We start from the raw sequence: 18,427 nt of genomic DNA, 5'->3' as shown, positions 1-18,427 counted from the left end.
CAGAAGTTACATTCAACAGGATCATCCCCAACACAAAGACAGCCTCACACACACACACTGCTCAAAGCCGCATTTTAATCTCCTAACAAACTGCTCTAACGCCTCTGAAAACAATGTTGGCTCTTTGAAACGACTCCTCATGCCTTACCTTTTGTCAAACTCTTTTTGTTCTTTCAAAAGGTAAACATGGGATTTAGAGTATTATCTTGCTGCCCTTTATTCCATGCTCCAAGTTGGAAGGAATGCTGCAAGGTATATTGAAGAAAGCTTGCTTTTACACTTCTGATTAATCAGGGCTATACGGTAATTACACCTGCTTGTCCAATCCCCCAAAAATGACATCTTAAACAAACAAGGCATGTGTCACAGCCTACCAGCCGGTAGTCAGCATTTCCTGGCATTAGAAATGACTAGTTCTTTAATTGTATTTGAATTTCTTCTTTTTATTGAAAGGAACCATGGCTAAAATGGAAAGAAAATTCAGAATAAGGATTATTCAGAGAACAGGAGAGCACAGTTTAGTTGTCTGTGCCAAATATGATGCTATGACCAACTCTTATCTGCCTGCATCTGATCCATGCCCCTCCATCCCCTGCACATCCATGGGCTGATCCAAAACTCTCCAAAATGCCACAATCGTATCTGCCTCCACCATCACTCTCGGCAACGTGTTCCAGTCACTCACCAACCTCTCCGTACAAAAACGTTCCCCGCACATCTCATAGAAACATAGAAAGTAGGTGCAGGAGTAGGCCATTCGGCCCTTCAAGCCAGCACCGCCATTCAATACGATCGTGGCTGATCATCCAGAATCTCCCTGTTGTTGGACATGTTAATTCTCCTTCCCATTCCCACACTGACCTTTCTGTCCTCAGTCTCCTCCATTGTCAGAGTGAGGCTAAATGCAAGTTGGAGGAACAGCATCTTATATTTCATTTGGGCAGCTTACAGCCCAGTGATATGAATATTGATTTTTCTCACTTCTGGTAGCCCCAGCATTCTCTCTCCCTCTATCCCTCCCCCACCCAAGTCACACTACCTTTTCATTTTCATTTACATATCTTTCATTCATTGTTCTTTATCTCTCCACATCCACCACCTATATCTCTCGTTTAACCAGCTGGAAGAAGGGTCGACCCGAAACGTCACCCATTCCTTCTCTCCAGAGATGCTGCCTGGACCCGCTGAGTTACTCCAGCATTCTGTGTCTATCTTCAGTTTAAACCAGCATCTGCAGTTCCTTCTGTCACTGTATGTCGTTGTCACTTGTGTGCGGAGCACAAAGGCAAATTCCTTGTATGTGAATCCTTGGCCAATAAACGTATTCATACATTCATTCATTCATTCTTACACATCCAGAATCACTACCCCATTCCTGCTTTCTCCCCATATCCCTTGATTCCGTTAACCCTAAGAGCTATATCTAACTCTCTCTTGAATACATCCAGTGAATTGGTTTCCACTGCCTTCTGTGGCAGAGAATTCCTCATATTCACAACTCTCTGGCTGAAAACATTTTCCTTATCTCAGTCCTAATTGGCCTGCCCCTTATTCTTAAACTGTGACCCCTGTTCTGGACTCCCCCAACATGGGGAACTTTTTTCCTGCGTCTAGCCGGTCCAATCACTTAAGAATTTTATATGTTTCTGTCAGATACCCTCTCATCCTTCTAAATTCCAGTGAATATAAGCCCAGTCGATCCATTCTTTCATCAGATGTCAGTCCCGCCATCCCGGGTATTAACCTGGTGAACCTGCGCTGCACTCCCTCAATGGCAAGAATGTCCTTCCTCAAATTAGGGGACCAAAACTGCACACAATGCTCCAGCTGCAGTCTCACCAGGGCCCTGTACAACTGCAGTGGGACCCATTGCTCCTCTACTCAAATCCTCTCTCTATGAGGGCCTACATGCCATTAACTTTCTTCACTGCCTGCTGTACCTGCAAGCTTAATTTCAGTAACTTATCTTCCTCAAAACTTTGCCCCTCTCACCTTTAAAGCTGTGCCATTTAGTATTTAATATTTCCATACTGAAAAGACTAAAAAGGTTCTGACTGTCTACCTTATCTATGCCTCTCGGAATTTTATACACTTCTATCAGGTCTCCCCTCAGCCTTTGATGTTCCAGACAAAACAATCCAAGTTCAGCCTCTCCTTGCAGCTTTAATCCAGGCATCATTTTGGTAAACCTCCTCTGCACCCTTTCCAAAGAAAATACTTTCAAATTCATGAAAACCTTCAGTTTTTGAATATTAATTCAATTGGAATTATATAAAACTTACTGTTGTTCTGTTTCATTGATGGGAGTTTAGCTGTTTCAATTATTAGAAAGGAGCTGATATTGGGTAAGCCACAATGAAGCCTTGTTAGAATTATTTCTGTTAGTTCTTGTGAAAGAGAAAGAGAATTAGTAATATAGACATAAAAGACTGCAGATGCTAGTTTATAAAAGCAGACACAACATGCTGGAGTAACTCAGTGGGTCAAGCAGCATCTCTGGGGATATTTTATCTTAGGATCGTTCTTCAGACTGAAGATGGGAGACTCAGCCTGAAGACTGGTCCTGACATGAAACGTTGCCTGAACACACTGTCCACAAAGTCTGACCCTTTGAGTTACTCGACCACTTTGTGTCTTTTCTTTTAGAACTAATAATGTCATGAAAAGTGGCCACTAATTCAAGAAATATGAATGGATATTTCTCTATCATTTTCTGCTGCAGTTTCACTTGAATTAAAATGACCTTTTGTCGTAATGTCGCCTAAATGTCTTGAAAAGCTTGAATGTTATAAATAATTGTTTTGCAACTACTAAGGTATGATAAACAGTAACAATCTTCCATCTGTGTCAAATTCACTGAATGTTGTCCAGTGTACACTGTTATTCAACAGTTTTCTTTAAAAAGTTTGATCGTGGAACTTTTAGTTTTGCATACCTGGAGTCTATTAATGTTGTTAATCTAGCTCGTAATGTTGTGCTTATTAAACAAATATAACGGATTAATACAACATCATTAGCAAACCATTATAAAAGGTTTCAAATGGACTCTTCTAATACTCGCCAAAATAATCCAAATAAATAGCAAACATAGAAACGTAGAAATTTGGTGCAGGAGTAGGCCATTCGGCCCTTCGAGCCTGCACCGCCATTCAATATGATCATGGCTGATCATCCAACTCAGTATCCTGTACCTGCCTTCTCTCCATACCCCCCTGATCCCTTCAGCCACAAGGGCCACATCTAACTCCCTCTTAAATATAGCCAATGAACTGGCCTCAACTACCTTCTGTGGCAGAGAATTCCAGAGATTTTCCACTCTGTGTGTGAAAAATGTTTGAAAAATGTTTTTCTCATCTCAAGAAAGATACAAATAATTTAAACGTATCCGAAAAAAAAATTCACCGTGTAGAAAAAATGTATTAACCAGTTTTATCACTTTTGAAAAGAAAATATATTCTATAAAGTGAATGCTTAATAAATCAATATACTTAAAACCTAAAATCACAAATTTCTGCTGTTATTAGCCCTTTCTCCAACTATAACCCTTCACTATTTATTTAACTTACCAATCCAAAGATCCAATGACTTTTGAGAAAACCTCCGATTGCCAATAAAAGCAAAGTATTAGAGCACTTATAATCATGTTATCAGATAATTGTCAATGATTTTGTAATGCTCCATTGTATAATGACTGGTTTAGACACTGGAGGGTTTAATAAGTTGGTGATGAAAACAGTTTGAATTTCGCAGAGAACTTAAGGTCAATGAGGGACTTTTGAACAGGTAGGTTTAGAAATGTAGCTAAATACACAGTCTCACACTGATCAACACTATAATTAAAAGGGCTGACTACACTGGACTGCGGGTAAGACAAACAAGCATAGCTGCTTGTAATCTAGTTAAATTACACCTAATGTGAAAGAGGGAAAATGTTTACAAATCTGTTGGGTTTTTTTTGGCAAGAATAAATAGTATAGATGTGATTTTTCAAACTACTTGGTGCATCAATTGCAGATAGTGAATTTTAGAATTACCAGATATAAATATCTTTGAAACTTGAAGTCACATTTTATTGCTCACACTACTATTTCAGATTGTAAAACAGGAAAAGAATGTGCAATTCTTATTAATGTTCTGGCTGCAAAATTGCAGGAAATTGTTTCAGAATATATTCTACACAGGTGTTCCACAGACTCTGTAGTTTACATTTGTGACATTTAAAAAAAAAACTACAGACATCCTGACTCACATTACTCAAAACATTCCCAAATCTTTTTCCACGCAGCAAGAATGCTTAAAATTGTATTTCTTTGCTTGCTCTTCTAAGAGAAGATCTACTGCTATCTGTAGTTGGAAAATTACTAGAGAGTATTCGGAGGGATAGGATGTACAATCGTAATGTCAATATGCTTTTAAATCTCTTTTCTCCAGCTATTGTACGTGTGTGTGTGTGTGTGTGTGTGCGTGTGTGTGCGTGTGCGTGTGCGTGTGCGTGTGTGTGTATATATTAGGCACAAATGTTGGAGTAACTCAGCGGGACAGGCAGCATTTCTGGAGAGAAGGAATGGATGTCGTTTCTGGTCGAGACCCTTCTTCAGATTGAAGAAGGGGCTCGGCATGAAAAAACTCAATTATGAAGAATCAATCTAAGTATGGGTCTATAACACATTTTAAGCTCTGATTCTATACAGCATTCGAATGTTCTTCTCAAAAGCATTAAGTTTAGATTTAGATTTCTTATTATTGTCACATGTACAGAGTAACAGTGAAACGCTTTGTTTTGCATGCTTTCCAAACAGATCAGATAAACCATATATGGTTATATATATTTAGTAAAATGAACTGATATTCAGTAAAATGAACATAAGCCATTAGCACGAGAATACTCAAAACTTCAGTCTGATCAATGTACAACATAAAGAAACATGTTTTAACATTAAAAAAAAATGTTCTAATGAATTGGTATTACTATTTGCGTATATGTTATCAGTAAAATCACAGATTACAAGATAAATATCCAAACTATGCATATTTTCAAAGGTGGCAGTCAATAGTTTAAACTTTTGCAAGAGTCTAAGAGGTGGCAATGAGGAGTTTTAATTGCAGTATAAAGGATGTGTGTTTCAGCACAAGTTATGAATCATGATGACAATTTGATTTACAACAGTTGTTTTATGGCATAACTTCCATTTCTTATTCCTCGTGTTCACCATATATGTGTTTATCATTACCAACCGGAAGATCTAACAATTCATTATCCTTAAATTTATTTTGTTATTTCATTGTTCGATCAGAATTTGTTCCTCATTGTTTCACCTGATCACGTATTTACCTTCATTTGTTTAAGGAGGAAAATTGACCATAGAGCTATCTGGGCAGCTAATAGAAACATAGAAGTAGATAGAAAAAAAAGCTGGAGAAATAGGTGCAGGAGTAGGTCATTCGGCCCTTCGAGCCTGCACCACCATTCAATATGATTCAATATGATCATGGCTGATCATCCAACTCAGTATCCTGTACCTGCTTTCTCTCCATAAATCCCTTTAGCCACAAGGACCACATCTAACTCCCTCTTAAATATAGCCAATGAACTGGCCTCAACTACATTCTGTGGCAGAGAATTCCAGAGATTCACCACTCTCTGTGTAAAAAATGTTTTTCTCATCTCAGTCCTAAAAGATTTCCCCTTTATCCTTAAACTGTGACCCCTTGTTCTGGACTTCCCCAACATCGGGAACAATCTTCCTGCATCTAGCCTGTCCAACCCCTTAAGAATTTTGTACGTCAATTTGCATCTGAAGACTGCTGGATATGTGACCAATTATAGAAAATAGACTTGATTCTTGCACTCATTTCACTTGCATTTTAATCTGATCATCTACTTTCAGCTTTAACACAATTCAAGACATGTTTTCAAATATCTGCTGATAACTAAGGCAATCTCTTTCTTTTTGCATTGTTTATCTAACATTTTTAATTCCATTTTTTTTTCATTAGATCAATTCATAGGTTCTCCAGATGACTCTAGGTGATCTTACATTTGGTTTCTGGAGTGTGTTGAGTTTACTTATTTTATTTGGAGGAGACAGTAAATTAATTTCAATTGCCCTCAATGGCCAGGGATAGTGAGAGGAAACATTAATTTGTGTTTAGTTATAATCCATTGAACTTTACCATTATATGGAGAAATACATATTTGTAAATGTATAAAGTTAGATCCATGGTTAGAGCAAATCACAGATTCGCAATTTGAATAAGATAAGGTTTTTTTAATTTTATATAGTGATCTAAGAAGCTAGAACAATGAGAGGTAATTTTAGGGAAATATGCAGTCTGAGGATGCTAAACAGGAAAAATGCTAAGCTAATGATTTCTCTAATGAGTGAATATAGAACTCCGGGCAAAGTGTCAGAATAAACAAGTTTGAGGTAAAATTTCTTTTTTCAGATTGTTCTGAATGTTTGACATTCTTTAGAGATACAGTGCAGAAACAGGCCCTTTGGCCCACCTAGTCCACACCAACCAGTGATCAGTACATTATCCTCCACACTAAGGACAATTTTATAATTTATTGAAGCCAATTAACCTGCACCCCTGTACGTCTTTAGAGTGTGGGAGGAAACCGGAGCGCCCAGAGGAAATCCACGCAGTCACAGGGAGAACGTACAAACTCCCAATAGACAGCACCCATAGTCAGGATCGAACCCGTGTCTCTGATGCTGTAAGGCAGCAACTCTACCATTGCACCATAGTGCCGCCCTCTTCTGAAAAGACCCATTGAGGCGGAATTACTGACAGTAATCAATGCTAAGACAGATGTACATGTCCATGAATGAGTCAAATGTTATGGGGAACACGCAGCGAGGTGGAGATGTCATGATTTATTTTTAAAGGCATACTTGCCTCACTTTGGGTCATGATGTCCACCATGGCCCTATAGCTAGGTTACGGCTGATATGCTCTTCACTTCAACCATAACCTTATTCAATGGTGGTGCAGATCCAAGAGGTCACATGACTTTGTGACCAGGAATCTAGTGAAGGTCATGTTTCAGGGGATGATGTATAGCGTTTTGGAAATCACTACAAATAGACCAACACAATAATTTGTGGCCCAGGTGTCAACATTTTGCCACAACAGCTGCAACCATCTGAGCCATGCCAGAGATTTCATCCCACTGACCTCCAGTGATAAGGCCACGGTTGACATCATGACACAAAGTGAGCCAAGTATGCTTAATAAAATCATGAGCTGCACATACAAACATAGAAACATAGAAAATGGGTGCAGGAAGAGGCCATTTTCCCTTCGAGCCAGCACCGCTGATCGTCCCCTATCAATAACCCGTGCCTGCCTTCTCTCCATATCACTTGAACTGCACTAGCTCCTAGAACACTATCTAACTCTCTCTTAAATCCATCCAGTGACTTGGCCTCCACTGCCTTCTGTGGCAGGGAATTCCATAAATTCACAACTCTCTGGGTGAAAAAGTTTTTTCTCACCTCAGTCTTAAATGACCTCCCCTTTATTCTAAGACTGTGGCCCCTGGTTTCACTGGTCGGTTCCATTACAAGCTGCTCTAAGAATCCATCTCGGAGGCATTCTACAAACTCTCTTTCTTGGGGTCCTGAACCAACCTGATTTCCCCAGTCTACCTGCATATTGAAATCCCCCATCACCACAGTAGCATTACCTTTGTTACATGCCAGTTTTAACTCCTGCTGCAACTTACACCCTACATCCGGGCTACTATTTGGGGGTCTGTAGATAACACCAATTAGTGTCTTCTTGCCTTTACAATTCCTCAACTCAATCTACAGTGACTCTACCTCGTCAGTCCCTATGTCTTCCCTCGCAAGGGACTGAATTCCATCCCTCACCAGCAGAGCTACCCCCCTCCTCTGCCCACCTGCCTGTCCTTTCTATAGGATGTATAACCCTGAATATTAAGTTCCCAGGCCCGATCCTCCTGCAGCCACGTCTCAGTAATCCCCACAATGTCATATCTACCAACCTCTAACTGAGCCTCAAGCTCATCTACTTTACTTCTTATACTTCGCGCATTCATATACAATACTTTTAATTCCTTACGCATCTCACCTTTCACATCGATCCCTATTACACTTGGCCATACTCTCCTATCCCTTTGTGAGCTTCCTTTCCCGTTAATTCTGGGGTCATTAACTATCCCTTTACTCTCTTTCCCTTTAACTCCATCCTCGACTATCCCATTTGACACCCCACCCCCCTTATTCAGTTTAAAACCACCCGTGTAGCAGTGGCAAACCTGCCTGCCAGAATGCTGGTCCCACACCTGTTAAGATGCAATCCGTCCCTTTTGTACAGTTCCCCCTTACTCCAAAACAGATCCCAGTGGTCTAAGAATCTAAATCCCTGCTCCCTGCACCAGTCCCTCAGCCACACATTCAGGTCCCTTATCTCCGTGTTCCTGCTCTCGCCAGCACGAGGAACTGGAAGCAAACCGGAGATAACCACCCTGGAGGTCCTGCTTTTCAGCATTTTTCCGAGCTCTCTAAAGTCACGCTGCAGAATATTCATCCCCTTCTTTCCGACATCATTTGTGCCGACATGCACTACCACTTCCGGATGTACACCTTCACCCTTAAGGATTTCCTGCACTCTGTCTGTGACATCCTGGATCCTGGCACCAGGAAGGCAGCACACCATCCTCGAATCCCATCTGTTCCTGCAGAAATCCCCGTCCGTACCTCTCACAATGGAGCCTCCAACTACCTCGGCGTTGCCTCTTTGGTTTTGGCTCAACAGCCCTTTTTGCTTCGTAAGCCAGTCTGCCGCTCAGTGTGATAACGTCTTCTGTCCCATCAGCTCCTAAGTGGATGAACCTGTTCACAAGAGGTACAACACCCGGGGACTTTTCCATTCCATGTTTCCCTCCCTTTCTCACCGTCACCCATCTTCCCGCTTCCAGTACCTTAGGTGTAACAATCTTACTGTAGGACTTGTCGAGGAACGACTCAGTTTCTCGGACGAACCTGAGGTCATCCACTTGCTTCTCCAGTTCCCCAACACGGTCCTTCAGGAGCTGTACCTGGATGCACTTCTCATATTTGTAGCAGCCAGAGGCACCAGCGGTGTCCTTGACCTCCCACATACTGCAAGCATCACACTGAATCAGCTTGTTGACATCTCCTTCTATCGTCTCTCCCTCTCCAGCGTTTTGCGTAGCCTCCTCTCCTCAGCCTCCTCGCCGAAGACTCTCGAGCCAAAGACTCGCACTTTTCTCACAGGGCACTTCCCTCACAAGGCCGCTCCCTAAGAGCCGTCTTGCGTATATTGACTGATAAATTGCCTAATTTACCAATTTACAAACCAAAATCCTCAGTTTTCAACTGTTTTTCCCCTCTGACTCACTTCTAACTCTCCCCCCACTCGGGCTAGAGCCAATCAGTGCTTTTTCCTGCTTCTCTTTGTCCCTGTTTCTTCAAAATCCACGGGAGCTCTGACTTAAATCTGCTTGTGCTTTGCCTCTCCTTTTCAACTGTTTTCCCCCCTCTGACACACTTCTAACTCTCCCCTCACTTAGGCTAGAGCCAATCAGAGCAAAGAATGCTTAAATTAAACTATACAGATACAAAATATCATTATTGCTCTGTTTTCAGCAGGTTAAAAATGTTGGAAATCTAATGGACAAAAAATGTTTTGAGCTTTCCATCACTTCCACTCTTAACCAATTCTACGTTAGATCTCTTTTAATTTCCACAAACAAACATTGGACTGTTCTGACAGGAATGGTGAGTTACGAGGTAGTAATTCAATTGAAATTTTCGGATGTCACAAAATGAGTTCGAAAAGATTTTTCAAAACCACAATGTGATTTATTGCCCCAGTCTCAATTTCAAGCATTTTGTATTTCTTCCACTTTACAAGTATGTATGCTGTGACATTGGTGAGCTAAGACATGCCTTCAAGGTCAACACATGATCCACGCCAAGCATGTGCCCTCCAGGGTAACAGGTGGGACATCCAAAGTCCAAGCTTCTGAATGACGAAGGAAGTAGAGATCAGAATAAAACAGAGAAAGGAAATCTATGACAAATGTCTTGTGTAGAAGACAAAACTACAGGCATTTAAAAATCAAAACAAGACAAAGAAATAGTATGAGAAAAGATGAAGAGGAACCCAATTATATAACTTCCACTTCTCTCCTTATTTGACACCTTTTTGCCTCATTTTACATTTTACTTTAGACTTTCGAGATACAGCTTAGAAACAGGCCCTTCGGCCCACCGAGCCCATGCCGACCAGAGATCACCTCATATACTAGCATTATCCTACACACAAGGGACAATTTACAATTTACAGCATCCAATTAACCTACAAACCTGCACGTTTTTGTGTGTGAGAGGAAATCGGAGCATCTGGAGAAAACCCACGCAGTCGCTGGGAGAACATCTAAACTCAGTACAGACATCACCCGCAGTCAGAATCGAACCTGGGTCTCTGGCACTGTAAGGCAGCAACTCTACCGCTGTGCCGCTCTTCAGCTCCAGCCCTTGTCCACCCATTTACTCAACGAATCCCCCTCACCTGTATCCACCTATCACCTGCCAGGATTTATCCCACCCTTGCCTCTTTTCCAACTTTCTCCCCCCCCCCCTTTCCATTTCCAATCAGTCTGAAGAAGAGTCCTGACACCTAACATCACATCCATGTCCTCCACAGATGCCGTGTGACCTGTTGCGTTACTCCAGCACTTTTTCCTCGTAAATCAGCATCTGCAGTTCCTTGTTTCTCTGAAAGAATAGTGGAGCTGATTTGGGATATTAAAAAATTGCCCCTCGGATTCCTATTAAATCGTTCCCTAGAAACTGCAGATGGCGGAATGTTGAGCAAAAACACAAAGTGCTGGAGGAACTCTGTGGGTCAAGCAGCATCTGTGGAATGAAAGGACAGATGATGTTTCTAGTGGGAACAAGAAACATAATTGAGATATTGCCTAAGTAGTCTGTTTTGGTAATCTCGGACGAGATTAATTTACAATTGATCAAAAGAAAAGGCAAGGTAGAGATATTGGACAAGAAAAATGGGGAACTAAATTGTACAAGACATTACTGAGGCCACTTTTAGAGTATTGTTTTCATCTTGCTCATCCTTTTACAGGAACGTTGGTGTTAAGTTGGAAAAGGTTTGCAAGGATGTTGCCAGGACTCGAGGGCCTGACCTGTAGGGAGAGGTTGAGTAGGCTAGGATTTTAATCCTTGGAGTGCAGGAAATTGAGGTGTGATCTTCGAGAGGTGTTTCAGATCATGAGAGGAATAGATAGGGTAAATGCACAGAGTATTTTACCCAGAGGAGGGGAATCAAGGAGGACAGAGGTTTAAAGTGAGGGGGGAATGATTTAATCTGAGAGGCAATTTTTTTCACATAGGAATGAGCTGCCAGAGGAAGTAGTTGTATTGTATTGTATTGTATTGTATTCAAATTTATTGTCACTGTCTCAATTTGAGACAACGAAATGAATTTCCCTTACAGGCAGTATCATTAAAAAAATCACCAAAAAAAAAATAAATAAATAATAAATAATAAAACATATTAAAAATAAAATTGAAATTGAATTTTAAAAAAGTTGAGGCTACTATCACAGCGTTTAACAGGCATTTGGACCAGCACGTGGATAGGATGGGCTTACAAGGACATGGTCCAAACGCAGGCAGGTGGGACTAGAGTAGAGGGGGCATGTTGGTCAGCGTGGGCATGTTGGCCTGAAGGGCTTATTTCCATGCTGTATGATTCTACGACTCTGAATGGGTCACCAACAATGTTACTACATCAACATGAGATGTGCCTTTAAGTTACAGAGAGAAGTTATGGTGCTAAAGAAACAATTCTTAGAGACACTCAGATACGCAGATGCTGGACTCTTGAGCAAAAGACAAGGTGCTGGAGGAACTGTGGGTCAGGCAGCATCTGTGGAGGAAATGGACAGGTGACCCTTTGGGTGGAGACTCTTCTTCAGACCATAACCTTTTAATCTCCCTTGAATATGGGACCGATGCCAGAAGACTGAAAATGTTATCTGTCTGATCAATATAAGGGAATAAAACGAATATTTGCAGGCCATGCATTATATTTGAAGGCCATGCATGTGATGGAAAGACTATCAGTGAACATTGTTACTGAGAGAAAGTAATGTGCAGCAGAGATTGTTAAAATCTCATTGAGTCCTATAAACCAGATTTCAATCATGTTGTAACAAAGAGAGATGTATCCATTAGCGCAGTCAATTATGTACTTTTGGACTACCGAAAGGCACGTGATAAAGTACCTTAAAACAAATACTTAAAATGTAGAAGCACAAGGAACTGCAGATGCTGGTTTACCGTAGAAATACTTAAAGTGCTGGAATAACTTAGCGGGTCAGGATAGGTGACATTTCCGGTTTGACCCATCCTCAGATTGAAGGGGGGGGAAGAAAGCTGGAAGAGAGGAAGGGCAGATAGAGTGTGGCCAGTAACTAGGTGATAGGCAGATTGGTGGACAAAGGCCAGCCATGAAAAGACAGGAGTGAGCCCGAGGATAAAGAGTTGCAAATTTTGAAAGGCAGAATCGATCGAAAAGTTGTGATTTAGGAAATTAATGCCCCTCCCCCCCCCCCCCCCCCCCCCCCCCCCCCCCCCCCCCCCCCCCCCACCCCCTACCTACCTGCCCCCTACACCTGTATCCCCACCACCTGTATCCTCTCCACCTGTCTTTGTCCTATCAAACCCCCCTTGCATGTGTCCACCTATTACCAGTCACGCTCCGCACTGCCCCTTCTGTTTTCCGGCTTTCTTTCCCACCCCCTTCCAGTCTGAAGAAGAGTCCCAACCCAAAACGTCACCTATCCATGTTCTGCAAAAAAGCTGCCTGAACCACTGAGTTATTCCAGCACTTAGAATGTAGAACTATTTTTGACGAGAATTTCTCACTCAATTTGTGGCTGTAAATGTCCTATATAATCACTACCTCCCAATCTGCGCTGGCTCAAATTGTTAGTTGTGTGGCAAATGCAATTTAACGTAAATAGGCTTGGAGAACCACAGAAGGACCACACCAATGGTACTGTAAATGGCATTTCGTGACAGAGTTAAAAAGGAGACAGATCTGGAACTTTTTGTGCTACAAATCATCGAAGTTGGCAGAATAAGTTCAAAGGGCAATCAAGAATGAATACCTGGTTTAATTATTTGATCATTAAATTTGGAATCATGGAATTCATGCTCCATCTGGCCAAATCATTGGTTAGAAGTCGCTGGAGATTGTGTAGGAATCTGGGCACCACATTCTGGGAAGAAAGCCAAGGTGCCGAAGAGGACTTTGACGGTGAGCATTTTTATTTGTTATAGGCAGACCGAAGATTCTAGGACTGGCTTTCTGGGAGTAGAGAGGATTGTAAGGAAACCTTATACAAGCTTTCAAAACTTTGAGTGGTTTAGTCATATCATGGATGTGGAGAGGATGTTTCCACTAGAGAGTCCAAGACCAGAGGGCATAGCCTCAGAATTAAAGGATGTATCATTAAAAAGGAGATGAGGAGGAGTTTCTTTAGTAAGAGGGTGGTGAATCTGTGGAATTCATTGCCACAAATGGATGACGTCAGAGGTTATGTGGAGAAGGCAGGTGATGGGGATGAGAGGGAACGATAGATCAGGCTCGATGGGCCAAATGACCTATTTCTGCTGCTATGACATAAACATGAACTTATAGAATCATAGAGTTATACACCACAGAAACAGGCCCAAAGGCAATCAAGATGCCCCATCTAAGCTAGTCCCATTAGCCCTCGTCTGGGCCATATTGCTTTAAACCTTTTCTGTCTACCTACCTGTCTAAGCATATTTTAAATAGTGTTATCATACCGACCTCGACTAACTCCTCTTAGTCAGAGCAACTTAGTTTAGTCCGAGCAAGTGACTAAAAATTGTCCCTTTGGCATCCGAGTCTAGGCCTAAAGCACACAAATTGGCAAAAGAACGGAAGGAGAAATGTTTTCACACAGAGTCATTAACATATGGAATACACTCCTGACAAACATTGTGGAATTAGATTCCAAAAGACACTTGGGCATGTTTGTGAAAGTAACTAGTTTTGTGGGTTTTGGAGAAGACGGATGGGTGAGGAGGAGGGCCGTGGCGGACTGGCCATGGTGTCAGCTTGCCCGATGGCAAGTGGGCCCCTGATGACGAGGGCCCCCTATATCAAGTGGGCCCCCTTTGTCTCCTGGCAACCAATATTTTTAGACCCAGTCCGCCACTGGAGGAGGGTCGGGGTGGGTCTGGCTGGGGTGGAGGCTTGTGAAGTAGGTTGGGCTGCTGTCTCACAGCTCCAGACACCCAGATTCAATCATGACCCCAGGTGCTGTCTGTGTTTGGCCTTTGTATGTTCTCCCCGTGACCGCAAGGGTTTCTTCAGGGTGTTCCAGTTTCCTCCAACATCCCACAGACGTGCGGGTCTGTACGTTAATTAGTCTCCATGAAATGCCCCGTAAGGTACAGGGTTTGGGGATAACATAGAACTAATGCGAATGGGTGATCGATGGTCAGTATGGAATCGATGGGCCGAAGGGCCTGTTTCGCTAAAACCAGAACTGCTTTCAAAATGCAGGCATGGGCAATGGGTTGGACAAAGATTGTGCTCATGGGTTAAGTTTGTGCTTCTGTGGCATTGGTCATGGCTGCTACAAATAAGTGAATCACATTTATATAATGTGAAAAACACAATGGAGATGTTGAGAGGGAGATATTGCAGCTTTATAGGACTTTGTTGAGGCCGCATTTGGAATACAGCATGCAGTTCTGGTCATCCCATTAAAGGAAATATGTGGAAGCTTTGGATAGGATACAGAGGTGGTTTACCAGAATGCTGCCTGGATTAGAAGGTTTCAGCTACAGGGAGCGGTTGAATAGAGTTGGACTATTTTCTCTGAAAAGTCAAAGGCTGAGGAATGACTTGATAGAAGTATATAAAATTGTGATTAACTTATTAGCCACGTATGTAAAAAACATACAAGGAATTTGATTGGCCATACAGTCATACCAAAAAAGCAACAAGACACACAACTACATAAAAATTTACATAAACATCCACCACAGCGCGCTGTGATGTATTATCTTCTCCCCTCCTTTTCTCCCACGGTCGGGGCAGTCGAACAAACAGCAGTCGGGGCTATCGAAGCTCCCGCGTTGGGGCGATAGAAGTTCTTGTGGTTGGAGCTCCCAAAGTCGACCGCTAACCAAGGGACCGCGAGTTCCACGATGTCAGGCCGCAGTGCGGACGGAGATACGATACGGAAAAACCATATAACCATATAACAATTACAGCACGGAAACAGGCCATCTCGGCCCTACAAGTCCATGCCGAACAAATTTTTTTCCCCTTAGTCCCACCTGCCTGCACTCGTACCATAATCCTCCGTTCCCTTCTCATCCATATGCCTATCCAATTTATTTTTAAATGATACCAATGAACCTGCCTCCACCACTTCCACTGGGAGCTCATTCCACACCGCCACCACTCTCTGCGTAAAGAAGTTCCCCCTCATATTACCCCTAAACTTCTGTCCCTTAATTCTGAAGTCATGTCCTCTTGTTTGAATCTTCCCTATTCTCAAAGGGAAAAGCTTGTCCACATCAACTCTGTCTATCCCTCTCATCATTTTAAAGACCTCTATCAGGTCCCCCCTTATCCTTCTGCGCTCCAGAGAATAAAGACCCAACTTATTCAACCTTTCTCTGTAACTTAGTTGTTGAAACCCAGGCAACATTCTAGTAAATCTCCTCTGTACTCTCTCTATTTTGTTGACATCCTTCCTATAATTGGGTGACCAAAATTGTACACCATACTCCAGATTTGGTCTCACCAATGCCTTGTACAATTTTAACATTACATCCCAGCTTCTATACTCAATGCTCTGATTTATAAAGGCTAGCATACCAAAAGCTTTCTTTACCACCCTATCTATATGAGATTCCACCTTCAAGGAACTATGCACGGTTATACCCAGATCCCTCTGTTCAACTGTATTCTTCAATTCCCTACCATTTACCATGTACGTCCTATTTTGATTTGTCCTGCCAAGGTGTAGCACCTCACATTTATCAGCATTAAACTCCATCTGCCATCTTTCAGCCCATTTTTCCAAATGGCCTAAATCACTCTGTAGACTTTGGAAATCCTCTTCATTATCCACAACACCCCCTATCTTGGTATCATCTGCATACTTACTAATCCAATTTACCACACCTTCATCCAGATCATTGATGTACATGACAAACAACAAAGGACCCAACACAGATCCCTGAGGCACCCCACTAGCCACCTGCCTCCAACCCGATAAACAGCCATCCACCATTACCCTCTGGCTTCTCCCATTCAGCCACTGTTGAATCCATCTTGCTATTCCTGCATTTATACCCAACAGTTGAACCTTCTTAACCAACCTTCCATGAGGAACCTTGTCAAGGGCCTTACTAAAGTCCATATAGCGAAAAAGTCGCATCTCTGTCGAGGAAAGAGATAAAAAAGTTTCCCCCCACCACCCACATAATCCAAAACTAAAGATACACTAAAACTTACATTTAACAACAGACTAAAAACAACAAAAGATGAAAAGGACGAGACAGACTTTTGGCGAGGCTACCGGTGGTTAATGAGAGGCATAGATAGGGTAGACAGTCAGAACCTTTTTTCCAGGATGGAAATGTCCAACACTAGAGGGCATAGTTATAAGAAGAGGGGGAGAAATTTTAATGTGGAAAGTTTTTTACGCAGAGGGTGGTGGGCGCCCTGAAAGCGTTGCCAGGGGTGGTGGTAGAGATGGATACGATAGTGGCATTTATGAGTCTTTTGGATAGGCGCATGAAAGTGGAGGGAATAGAGGGATATGGATCATGTACTGACAGACGAGATGAGTTCCGCAAGGCATCGTGGTCTACACAAACATTGCGGGCCAAAGGGCCCATCCGTGGGTTGTACTGTTCTGTATTCTTGGTTCTATGCTCTATATTCATGTCATATATCTGCATCACTTTGTAACTCGACATAGTATGGGCAATAATTCTAATAATGAGTGAAAATAACTTTTGGCTCTCGTGTTGAAAAGTCCTCTTTCTTCAAAGTTAGCTTAATAAAATGCTCTTATTTTTTGGACTCAGTTGGAAACAAAAATGTGACACCAGTTTGTAAAGAGCATTCTCACTTTATTGAGATACAAGGAAGTGCAGATGCTGGTTTACAAAATAAAATCCCGGAGTAAATCATTGGGTCAGGCAGCATGTCTGGAGAACATGGAGAGGTGACTGTTTCAGGACGGGACCCTTCATCAGACTGATTGTCGGAGGGTGGGTGGGAGGGAAGAAATCTGGAAGAGAGAAGAGGCAAGATAAAGCCTGGGAAATAATAGGTGGATACAGCGGGGGGGGGGGGGGGGGGGGAGAGAGAGAGGGGGGGGGCAGGGGGGGGGGGGGGGGGAGAGGGTTGATGGGGCATTTGGGCAAATGGTTGGGAAAAGGCCAGAGATGATAAAGACAAAAAGTGTGAAATATGGATAGAAGAGGTCATGGTGGTGCAGCGGTAGAGTTGCTGCCTTACAGCGAATGGAATCCCGGAATCGATCCTGATTACGGGGGCTGTATCTGTAGAATTTGTATGTTCACTCCGTGATCTGCTTGGGTTTTCTCCAAGGTCTTCGGTTTCCTCCCACACTCCAAAGATGTACAGGTTTGTAGGTTAATTGGCTTGGTAAATGTAAAAATTGTCCCTTGTGGGTGTAGGATAGTATTAATGTGCGGGGATCGCTGGTTGGCGGGGACCCGGTGGGCCGAAGGGACTGTTTCCGCACTGTATCTTTAAACTAAACGAAACTAAAGGTATGAATTGTGAAGCCAGAGGAAAGAATCTAGGTAGAATCTAGGTATCCTTCATAGCAAAAGGATTTGAGTATAGGAGCAGGGAGGTTCTACTGCAGTTGTACAGGGTCTTGGTGAGACCACACCTGGAGTATTGCGTACAGTTTTGGTCTCCAAATCTGAGGAAGGACATTCTTGCCATAGAGGGAGTGCAGAGAAGGTTCACCAGACTGATTCCTGGGATGTCAGGACTGTCTTATGAAGAAAGACTGGATAGACTTGGTTTATACTCTCTAGAATTTAGGAGACTGAGAGGGGATCTTATAGAAACTTACAAAATTCTTAAGGGGTTGGACAGGCTAGATGCAGGAAGATTGCTCCCGATGTTGGGGAAGTCCAGGACAAGGGGTCACAGCTTAAGGATAAGGTGGAAATCCTTTAAAACTGAGATGAGAAGAACTTTTTTCACACAGAGAGTGGTGAATCTCTGGAACTCTCTGCCACAGAGGGTAGTCGAGGCCAGTTCATTGGCTATATTTAAGAGGGAGTTAGATGTGGCC

The 18,427-nt window shown here is 42.5% G+C and overlaps 1 protein-coding gene across 4 annotated transcripts in view; it reads left to right on the top strand.

The window, feature by feature from the left end:
• The window catches only part of ntn1a (netrin 1a), a 230,546-nt gene that overhangs the window by 97,241 nt on the left and 114,878 nt on the right, over positions 1-18,427 (top strand). The gene's annotated exons all lie outside the window — the stretch shown is intronic.

Source organism: Leucoraja erinacea, chromosome 23 (genome assembly GCF_028641065.1).
Source record: "Leucoraja erinacea ecotype New England chromosome 23, Leri_hhj_1, whole genome shotgun sequence".
Classification (NCBI taxonomy): domain Eukaryota; kingdom Metazoa; phylum Chordata; class Chondrichthyes; order Rajiformes; family Rajidae; genus Leucoraja; species Leucoraja erinaceus.
This window is presented reverse-complemented; position numbering and strand designations above follow the sequence as displayed.